The sequence below is a fragment of the Podarcis melisellensis genome (assembly GCF_964234715.1).
Source record: "Podarcis melisellensis genome assembly, chromosome: 13".
NCBI classification, from domain to species: domain Eukaryota; kingdom Metazoa; phylum Chordata; class Lepidosauria; order Squamata; family Lacertidae; genus Podarcis; species Podarcis melisellensis.
Window position 1 is genome coordinate 16,000,763 of NC_138545.1, and position 11,786 is coordinate 16,012,548.

At 44.8% G+C, this 11,786-nt stretch overlaps 1 long non-coding RNA gene across 1 annotated transcript; it reads right to left on the minus strand.

Moving 5' to 3' along the window:
- Positions 1-1,181: 1,181 nt before the first annotated feature.
- On the minus strand, positions 1,182-7,691 carry LOC309355035. The gene is made up of 2 exons (XR_014162408.1): positions 7,212-7,691; positions 1,182-1,879 (listed from the first exon to the last, which is right to left on the minus strand). It is a non-coding gene; the product is annotated as an uncharacterized lncRNA (long non-coding RNA).
- Between the last annotated feature and the right edge of the window lie 4,095 nt (positions 7,692-11,786).

Sequence of the window (11,786 nt, forward strand, 5' to 3'; positions counted from 1 at the left end):
TGAGCCTGTGACCTGGTTTCAGGAAAGTATTTACCATCACAAAAGAATGGCCAGGCTGCCCAGGTAAAGCAATCAGTGACCATTACCAGATATCCTGGCAAACAGGATTTCTGCTGTAGACCACCGCCTTCTGTGATGTATGTATGATGTTTCAGGGGGTGGTCTTGAGCCACAGGGTGGGCAATTTTAAAAGTCTACCGTATTTTTCGCTCTATAAGATTCACCAGACCACAAGACGCACCTAGTTTTTGGAGGAGGAAAACAAGGAAAAAAATATTCTAAATCCCAGAAGCCAGAACAGCAAGAGGGATCGCTACGCAGTGAAAGCAGGAATCCCTCTTGCTGTTCTGGCTTCTGGGATAGCTGTGCGGCCTGCATTCACTCCATAAGATGCACACACATTTCCCCTCACTTTTTGGGAGGGAAAAAGTGGGTCTTATAGAGCAAAAAATACGGTATATAAGGGCTTGCGCACCATTGTTTGGGGTTCCTCCTGCATGTGGTGAGTGAGGACCCTGTTGCAACAGTTTAATAAAGATCAGGCTTACTAGCTGCTTTGCTTCTCAATATTCTCTGGTTGGCCTCTTGTTATTTTCTCCTACCAATAGGGAACCCACTTAAGGACTCTATATTGGCTCTTGGATGCCCCATAAGGGAAAAAGAGCTGGTTTTTTCTATAACAGAGTGAATGCTCAATAAAAAGCCAAGATCCTGTAACCTCCCCACACATTTTGTGCGAACAAAATGCTCAATCAACAGGATATCTGAAAATGGCCTGGCTTAAGAGTGTGAACGCGGCTTCAGATGGCAGGAGTGTTTTGGCAGATCCTGATTCCACCCAGTTACCTGCTGCATCTCCTGCCCACCAGCAACTCCCGAGACCTTCCCTGCTGTTTTATGATTATACAAAGGGATGAGGCACGGGCCACGCAGAGCCCTGAAGCCTAACACTGGCGCCAAATCCTGCTCAGCCTCTTCTGGATTCTGAGATGTCACCAGGCCTGCTTTCAAGCCGATTTTGTGCAGTGTAAACATGTTTAGAGCAAAGGAACCCAATCAAACTTGAGATTAGCCTGGTATGCCCAGTATCTGGTTGCGCACCACTCTGTTGGGACCCCACTATACACAATCACTTTCACAGGTCTACCCAAATTCCGGAAGACTAAACTAGAACAAGCCAATACAGAAACCAGAAAATTCTTTACTATGCACTTGCCACACCAAGCAATATTATCACGATAGTTTCTTGTCCAAGCACCTGCGTCGGGGTTTCATTTCAGTGCTAGGTACTTCAGGAGTCGCTTTCCTCAGCCTCCAACTCCCCATACCCCGACGGATGTTCCTCAGGGGCTTCGTCCAATATGTTGCTTCTCCTGACGGCTGCGTCTTGGCAGTCATCCAGGCAAAGATTTCTCTCCCTGTCCTCCTTCTCCTTTGCCCACCTCTGTAGCACTCCTTGTGGCCAGTTGAGTTGAGTATAGTACGTTTCGACTGGGGGGGCAGAAGACCTCAGACACTGACAGTGGACATTTGCTCTTAACTCGGCCAGTGCTCTCAGGGGATGGCGGAGCCTCATCAGGCCCTGTGGTTCTTGGCTACTTCTGTCTGGCTTCTTCCCAAGTCTCCTGGCTGCGTCTTTTGGGTGGACCTGAGCCAGCTCCCTGGGACGTGCACCTCTGTATGGGAGCTGATCAGAACGTAATGATTGTTCAGACCGGAAAGAGGCAGAATCCATGATGCAACAGGAGAGGAGGCAGCCTTGGTTATCAAGGTGTGGAATTGGTTACCGACTATTTTTTGTAGAAGGATTGCGGCCACCACAGAGGCTGAGGGCAACCTCCACACCTTGGCACTGGCTCATGCAGCTGGTGGAAAGTTTCTGGGGGGGAAATTAGGAAAATTAGAACCAGGTTACCTAAACGATCGCCGCCTACTATATCAGGGATGGGGAACCTCAAGCCCTCCTGCCCCCAGGCTGCACTCCCTCCTGGACCCCTCACTGACCCTCCACCACCCCTCCCTTAGTGACTTTTGCCAGGCTGGAATTGTATCCTTCAACTGCAATGATCTTTCTTGCTTGCATGAATGAAGGGCTGTGCTTGTGAATGGACCACTGGTTCTCATGTTGCTGGAATGCAGCTTAAAGTCAGTGCCGGATTTACATATAAGCTAAACAAGCTATAGCTTAGGGCCCCACTCTCTTGGTGGGGCCCAAAAAATTTAAAGGGAAAAAAACTGAATGCACATTTCTAAAATTGAAGATGAAAAACAAATAAAATAAAAACTACATACAGCAAATGGCTTTAGATACCTATTAGGTCCATAAATTACCATATAGTATGTTTCTGAGCACAATTCAAAGTGTTGCTGCTGACCTTCAAAGCCCTAAACGGCCTGAGTCCAGTATAGCTGAAGGAGCATCTCCACCCCCATCGTTCTGCCTGGATACTGATGTCTAGTCCTGAGGGCCTTCTGGTGGTTTCCTCCCTGCGAGAAACCAAGTTACAGGGAACCAGGCAGAGGGCCTTCTCGGTGGTGGCGCCCACCCTGTGGAACACCCTCCCACCAGATGTCAAAGAGCAAAACAACTACTAGACTTTTAGAAGACATCTGAGGGCAGCCCTGTTTAGGGAAGCTTTTAATGTTTAATAGACTATTGTATTTTAATATTCTGTTGGAAGCCGCCCAGAGTGGCTGGGGAAACCCAGCCAGATGGGTGGGGTATAAATAAATTAATAATAATAATAATAATAATAATAATAATAATAATAATATAGCATACATTAAACACGAAATACAGCGACAATTTGTTGCTGACAAAGGACAGCTGGACATATAAAGGGACCCATTACCTTCAGTAGCTTAGGGCCTCATTAAACCTAAATCCGGGCCTGCTCACAGTATACATGTGAAAATGGTATCATAGAATCATACAATAGAATCATAGAATCATAGGAAACACCATCAGAGCACTCCTGACATATGGTTGTCAAGCCTCTGCTTAAAGACCTCCAAAGAAGGAGACTCCACCACACTCCTTGGCAGCAATATCCACTGTTGAACAGTTCTTACTGTCAGGAAGTTCTTCCTAATGTTTAGGTGGAATCTTCTTTTTTGTAGTTTGGATCCATTGCTCCGTGTCCGCTTCTCTGGAGCAGCAGAAAACAACCTTTCTCCCTCCTCTATGTGACATCCTTTTATATATTTGAACATGGCTATCATATCACTCCTTAACCTCCTCTTCTCCAGGCTAAACATGCCCAGCTCCCTTAGCCGTTCCTCATAAGGCATCGTTTCCAGGCCTTTGACCATTTTGGTTGCCCTCCTCTGGACACGTTCCAGTTTGTCAGTGTCCTTCTTGAACTATGGTGCCCAGAACTGGACACAGTACTCCAGGTGAGGTCTGACCAGAGCAGAATACAGTGGCACTATTACTTCCCTTGATCTAGATGCTATACTCCTATTGATGCAGCCCAGAATTGCTTTGGCCTTTTTAGCTGCCGCGTCACACTGTTGGCTCATGTCAAGTTTGTGGTCAACCATGACTCCTAGATCCTTTTCACATGTACTGCTCTTAAGCCAGGTGTCACCCATCTTGTATTTGTGCCTCTCATTTTTTTTGCCCAAGTGCAATACTTTATATTTCTCCCTGTTAAAATTCATCTTGTTTGTTTTGGCCCAGTTCTCTAATCTGTCAAGGTCGTTTTGAAGTGTGATCCTGTCCCCTGGGGTGTTAGCCACCCCTCCCAGTTTGGTGTCATCTGTAAATTTGATCAGGATGCCCTTGAGTCCATCATCCAAGTCGTTGATAAAGATGTTGAATAAGACCGGGCCTAAGACAGAACCCTGTGGCACCCCACTAGTCACTCTTCTCCAGGATGAAGAGGAACCATTGATGAGCACCCTTTGGGTTCGGTCAGTCAGCCAGTTACAAATCCACTGAGTGGTAGCATAGTCAAGACCGCATTTTACCAGCTTCTTTACAAGAATATCATGGGGCACCTTGTCAAATGCCTTGCTGAAATCAAGGTAGGCTACATCCAGTGCGTTCGCTTCATCTACCAGGGTTGTAATTCTGTCAAAAAACGAGATCAGGTTAGTCTGACATGACTTATTTTTCAGAAATCCATGCTGACTATTGGTGATCACAGCATTCCTTTCTAGGTGCTCACAGACTGTTTGCTTAATGATCTGCTCCAGAATCTTCCCTGGTATTGATGTCAGACTGACTGGGCAGTAATTATTTGGGTCCTCTCTTTTCCCCTTTTTGAAAATAGGGACAACATTTGCCCTCCTCCAGTCTGCCGGGACTTCGCCTGTTCTCCAGGAATTCTCAAAGATGACTGCCAGTGGTTCTGAGATCACATCTGCCAGTTCTTTTAATACTCTTGGATGCAGTTCATCTGGCCCTGGAGACTTGAATACATCTAAACTAGCCAAGTATTCTTGTACTATTTCCTTAGTTATTCTGGGCTGTGTTTCCTCGGCTGAATCATTTGCTCCAAACTCTTCAGGTCGGGCATTGTTTTCTTTATCGGAGAAGACTGAGGCAAAGAAGGCATTGAGGAGTTCAGCCCTTTGTGTGTCCCCTGTTTGCATTTCACCATCTTCTCCTCTGAGTGACCCCACTGTTTCTTTGTTCTTCCTTTTGCTACAAACATACCCATAAAAGCCTTTTTTGTTGCTTTTAACCTCTCTAGCAAGCCTGAGTTCATTCTGTGCTTTAGCTTTTCTGACTTTGTGTCTATACGTGCTGGCTATTTGTTTGAATTCCTCTTTGGTGGTTTCCCCCCTTTTCCATTTTTTGTACACATCCTTTTTAAATCTTAACTCAGTTAAAAATTCTTTAGATAGCCACCCTGGCTTCTTTAGGCACCTTCCATGTTTCCGTCTCATTGGTATTGCCTGAAGTTGTGCTTTTACTATCTCCCTCTTAACAAACTCCCAGCCATCATGAACTCCCTTTCCTTTTAGTATTACTGTCCATGGGATCTCACCCAGCACTTCCCTAAGTTTTATGAAGTCGGCTTTCTTAAAGTCAAGAAATTGAGTCCTAGTATGCTTGGCTGCTCCTTTCCGCTGTATAGTAAACTTCAGAAGAGCATGATCACTCGCGCCTAATGATCCTTCCACTTCTACCCCACTACCAGGTCATCAAGATTGGTTAGGACCAGATCTAAAATGGCTGTTCCTCTTGTTGCTTCTCCCACTTTCTGGACAATGAAGTTGTCTGCAAGGCCAGTGAGGAATCTGTTTGATCTTATGCTCTTGGCTGAGTTCGACATCCAACAAATATCCGGGTAATTGAAGTCCCCCATTACTACTATCTCCCTTCCTTTTGCATGCTTGGCCATCTGTTCCAGGAAGGCATCATCTATGCCCTACGTTTGGCTTGGGGATCTATAGTGAACTCCCACAATGAGGTCACTGTTATTCTTCTCTCCCTTAATTTTGACCCAAATGCTCTCACTTTGGCTTTGAGGTTCTAAATCTTGGATCTCTTCACAGGTATACACATAACGCCACTTCTCCTCCTTTCTTGTCTGGTCTGTTTCTCTGAAATAGATTGTATCCCTCCATTATTACATTCCAATCGTGGGACTGAAGTACTTCCTTTTTGCTTCTCTGACATCACTCACTTCCTGCATCTGGCTCCTCCCATCATTGCTAAGTGCCCTAAGGTCACCTGCATGGGTGAGATTCCCCACCCTTTCTCTATATGCATTCGGCAGATCCCTGAGATTGTCAGAGGAGGCCTTGCTGATGGTGCCTGAGCTGTGTAAGGCCACCTGGTGGTAACATTCCCTCTGGAATGCTCTCCCACCTAGGACTGGGGAAGCACAGACTGTTGGGGGCGTCTGACTTTTACTAAAAACTATATTGTTTGCTCAGGCTTTCCCAGATGAATAGCACTGATCCTACTGCCCAATACCATTTGTTGATATCTGTAACATTGGTGGTGGTTGCATTTTTAATTGTTTAAATGAATTTTTGTAAGCTATTTTTGCAAAAAAATAATATTTTTCTGTGTATAAGTTGCCCCCATATATAAGACGCCCCCTATTTTTAGGCACTCTAATTTAAGAAAATGGGGAAGAGATTGCCCCGTGTATAAGATGACCCATAGTTTTTTGCATAATTTTAAAGTAAAAAAACCTAGTCTTATACACAGAAAAGTATGGCATATTTGTCAAAACTACATACAAAAAATGTGTTTATTAAGACAAATTCACACTAAAATGTGAGGTGAGTTTTTTTTCCCAACACACAAATTTCAGCAGAAATGTGGAAAACTTAATTTCTGGTTATAAAATTGAGAAAAGGAGAGAACCGCAACTGACATGGCTCACCTACCCCTGTGAAGGGTTAAGGAAAAGGGACAGTCTACCAATTCTCGCATAACAGGCCGGGAACACAGAGGGTGTTGGTGCGGAGTGTTTTTGTAAAAGGTTAACATAATAAATAAAAAATGCAATAAATAAATATTACACTGTGAGTAATTACAAAAGGGAAATAAATTACCACAGGAGTTGGATCAGAGGCATTTACTATTTTACCGGGAGTAACTGTTTCTTGGTGAGGAGTTAGTATAACCTAAGTTGAAGTAATGATATTTTCCTTCCTTCCCACAACATGGTTTCCCCAGCCACTCTGGGCAGCTTCCAACAAAGATTAAAAATACATTAAAACATTAAAAACTTCCCCAAAGAGGGCTGCCTTCAGATGTTTCCTAAATGTCAGATACTTGTTTATTTCCTTGACATCTGTTTGGAGGGCATTCCACAGGGCGGGTGCCACTACCGAGAAGGCCCTCGGCTTGGTTCCCTGTAACTTCGCTTCTCGCAGTGAGGGAACTGCCAGAAGGCCATTGGCGCTGGACCTCAGTATACGGGCAGAACGATGGGGGTGGAGATGCTCGTTCAGGTATACTGGACCAAGGCTGTTTAGGGCTTTAAAGGTCAACACCAACACTTAAAGAGATGCCATGGCTGAAAGGAGGTTGTGAGTGTAAGAGAGATGGGAAGCAAATGTAACCAGGGGAGCCTAATTCATGCCTTATCAGGAAACAGGACAGACAAAACAATGGTTTTACGCATTCACTGTTTTCTGCCTTCCTGAACTGGAAACAAATCACCATAACTGTACATCAGTCTTGCTTCCTTCAGCACACTGGTCCTAAACGAAACTGGTTCCTACGTGAACATACATACCTATGTTAAATGATTTGCAAGATCAAGATCTCTAGCATCCCAGATTGCCTTCACATCCAGTTTCCTCCACATCCAGGAAACACCTGTGGTGGTTTTGAAAGCTTTTATTACCAGACTGAAGGGTGGGGACAGCTGCTAGGACTTGGCGCTCCTTTGTTGCCATGACAACTGAAAGTCCCTTTGCTGGTTGCCAAGACAATGGAGTTCCCATGGGGATGAAGGTTCCTTCCCTCAAGCCAAACCAGATCTAATCACCAGAAGGTTGGAAGCACCTGGAAATATCGCAGGTAGTTTTTGCCTGATGGCTAAGAATTTTCTAGTCACAATAGCATTTTCACATTTTGCACTGTTGTTAACTCCTTTTTAAGCTAATTCACCTTTCTGTGTCGCTCTCTTGGCTGTTTGAAAGACGCTTTCCAAAAAAAATGCTCTTGGTGTTCCTTAATCTTTTCAGATAGATTCTTACTTTAAATTCTCAAATTTGTTAAATACTTGATACTTTAATGTTACTGTGAGGCAAATTTGGTAAATTTGCCCTGCCTGGCAAACCTTGGCTGCTGTGAAGTTCTTCTCCTTTGCACAGGTCCATCAATCTCATTAAGTTAAAACCTTGCTCAGTATCTAGATCTACCATTAAATCAACCTGCACAAATGATACGCCTTCCAGTATTTTCAGGTTAAGCATTATGTTGAGGGAGTAATTGCAACAAAATCAACATCCCTTTTATAACAAATCTTACTGGAACCTGGTTTAAGAAGAACTCTCTCAAGAACGTGTTATTACTAACTTTAAATGAGGAAAAAGAACATACAAATGGGGTGTGTTGGAAGAGACAGGGAAATTGAAATACAGTGGTACCTTGGTTTACTACTACTACTACTACTACTAATAGTTTATACCCCGCCCGTCTGGCTTGGTTTCCCCAGCCACTCTGAGCGGCTTCCAACAAAATATTAAAATACAAAGAACAGCTTAGTTTATTTCCAGTAGCACCTTAAAGACCAACTAAGTTAGTTCTTGGTATGAGCTTTCGTGTGCATGCACACTTCTTCAGATACACTGAAGAAGTGTGCATACACACGAAAGCTCATACCAAGAACTAACTTAGTTGGTCTTTGAGGTGCTACTGTACTGGAAAGAATTTTTTTGTTTTGACTATGGCAGACCAACACGGCTATCTATCTGTAACTGGAGCTTAGTTTATGAACAACTTAGAATAAGAACGCTGAAAAACGGAAGTAGGTGTTTTGGTTTGTGAAATTTGCCTTGGAAGCTGAACATGTTCCACTTCCTGTTGAGTGTGTTCCTTTTGTAAATTGAGCCCCCCCCCCCGTTAATCAGAGGCTTCCTGTTGAGTTTGCCAGCTGTAATTGGTCAGTTTCATTGTTCACTGCATTTCCTCGCTGGGAAGAAGCTTTCTGATCATTTTTGCCTGACCAGGTCGTTAATTACTTATTAATTACTGCACAATACGTGGGGCGGGGCTGGGGGAGAGAAAAAGATTCTGCGTTTGGGGCAGATTCATTTCGTCTGACTCATGCCATCGCCATGCAAGGCGAAGAAGTCATGTTCTCTGTCTGAGCCACTGACCTAATTTCCACGGTTACCATGCCAACGCCCGAAGGCCATTCAAAAGCCGACAGGCCGGGCCTCTGAACTAGATCGAACCGGTTTCAAGGACACAGACAGAGAGAAAGCGGCAGTTCAGCGGAAGGAACCATTTCGCAGCAGTAGAAGGGGGGGGGGTTGTGAGGCGGAAAGGAAGCCGACTTCAGGTCTGAATCCTTTGCGAGTATTATACTCTACAAGTTTTCTATTATGTCAGAGGGGAGCGAAGAGAGATGACAGATTTTGCAACAGAGAAACCAGATTTTTGATGTGTAAAACTGCTGCTGATGATAAAAAATTAAAAATGATAATATTTAGGAAAAATTTGCAATAGCATAAAGGTCACTGGTAATATTTTTTTTTAAATAATAGAATTGTAGAGTTGGAAGGATCTAGTCCAACCCCTTGCAATGCAGGAATCTCAACTAAAGCATCCATGACAAATATAGCTAACCCAACTCATAAACAGGTGTTTAGGAGCTCCAACAGCTTGGTAGATTTATGCGACCATACCCTAGTAAGATCATACAAGAAATTCATGGCGCATGAGGATATCTGAGGCTTCTAGCCAGAATTTCTGCGTTCTCTGTACCGTTCCCATGAGGCGGACTGAGACAGCTGCCTTGGGTGGCAAATTCCAAGGGGTAGTGTCATGGAGGAGAAGCAGTTATGGCAGACCCTCCAAGTGTCCCTATTTTCCAGGGACATCCCTGATTTAGAGAAGCCATCCTGACTTCTGATTAGATCCCGGAATGTCCTGCTTTTCCTTGTTGTTGTTGTTTAGTTGTTTAGTCATGTCCGACTCTTCGTGACCCCATGGACCAGAGCACACCAGGCCCTCCTGTCTTCCACTGCCTCCCGCAGTTTGGTCAAACTCATGCCGGTAGCTTTGAGAACACTGTCCATCCATCTCATACTCTGTCGTCCCCTTCTCCTTGTGCCCTCAATCTTTCCCAACATCAGGGTCTTTTCCAGGGAGTCCTCTCTTCTCATGAGGTGGCCAAAGTATTGGAGCCTCAGCTTCACAATCTGTCCTTCCAGTGAGCACTCAGGGCTGATTTCCTTAAGAATTTTCCTTAGGATGTCCCTATTTTCATTGGAGAAATGTTGGAGGGCATGGAGTTATCCGAGCCCTGAGCTATCTGAAGGCAATCCTGTATGGGGAAGGTTTTTTAAAAATGTATAATGTTTTATTATATATGTTGGATGCTGCCCAGTGTCGCTGGGGCAACCCAGTAAGATGCGTGGGGTATAAATAGTAAAATAATCTTTATGGAATGAGACATTCCTATTTTCATCAGAGAAATGTCGGAGGATGTGGTATGGTGGCAAGATCTCACAAGAGCCCGCAAAATCATGTGTGATCTCAGCTAGCAAGGCTTCTGCGGGGACAGCAAATGGTGAGGGGTGTGGATGCTGGGAAGCACTTTCCTGTTTCACCTCAGGCAGCAAAACGGGATAGGCCACGCTTGGTCTCTGAATACCAGTTGCTATTGCGCCTAGGTCCTGCTTGTGGACTTTGCATGGGCATCTGGTTAGTCACTGCAAGACCAGTGAGACCAGACAGGCCTTTTCTCTGATATAACAGGCTCTTCTTTTGCCAAAGACCAGCTGCCATAGCAGCAGTGGCCTCCAGCCAACAGGGACTGGATGTACCAAACTCAGCGGACACTCCCAGTGGACTCCCAGCAGGGAGGGACCTACACTGGTCGCTTAACCCGGGTGAGCCTGAAATATACTCTGAGTCGAGAGTGGATTTAATGCTCTTTATTCAGCTCATAGTGGTGAGGAGGAATGGAAGTTCCCCCACAAAATCTGCTTTATATACATTATTTACACAATGGGCTGCACGTGATTGGCTAATTCCGGGATTCTCCTGTAGGCCAATCAGGTTGTGGATTCACTTCCACCTGGAGCTGGATTGGGTGGCTCCTGCGGACCAATCATACTGCTGCATTGTTCTAGGACCAATCAGACTGCTGGATTTTGGATCCTATTGTTCTAGGACCAATCAGACTGCTGGATTTTGGATCCTATTCAACTCAGTACATAACAGAGCCCATCATCCAAGGACTTGGGTGAGTGCGGGGAGGGGGCTGTGATGCTTCATGCAGTGCAACTCACAGTCACAGAAGGCAGGAATGGCCAACAACTTGGTGGATTTAAAAGAGGACTGGACAAATTTATGGAGGAGACAGCTATTGATGTCTGCTAGCTATGATGGCTCTGCTCTGCCTCGGTCAGAGGCAGAGATGCTTCTGAATAATACCAGTTGCTGAAAATCGCAGGAGGGGAGTTGCTCTTGTGCTCTAATCCTGCTTGTCAGTTTCCCAAAAGAGGCATCTGGCTGCCCACGGTGCAAACACGATGCTGGTCTTGATGGGCCTGATCCTGAAAGCTCTTCTTATGTTGTTAGGTTATTATGGGAGAGAATGGTGGCCTCACACCAGGGTCTGGTGGTGGCAGGGAGCCATTGCATAATTTGTTCTCAAATCCATTTGAAATCTCTGGACTGAGCCCTTCAGCATATGAAGTGATAAGAAAGACGGTGGTGCCTCCGTGCATGTGCAGAATGTCTCTCCCACCCCCTCCAAGTGACCACAATGACATATCTGAGATCTGGAGGAAAGGCTTTTTGGTCCATCTCAGCTGTGATTCCTGCATTGCAGGCAGTTGGACTCAAAGACCTTTGGGATCCTTCAAATTCTGTGATTTTGTGAGAGAGAACCAAGTGAGGGATCCCACCAGCTACTTGCTTTGGCTTGACAGTTTCTTTGGGTCTTGAAAGTGTGAAGTCATGAGTGGTTCGGTCACATTTTATGAATTTCATTTGCTTTGATCAGTTGTGCAAAACTTACCGGTACTTGGCAAGCCAAACTTTCTCAGATCCCCACCTGTGAAATATGAAGAGTAGCAATCACACTGTAAAAAAGTTGTAAAATAGCAATAGTGGTATTTTATTGTGA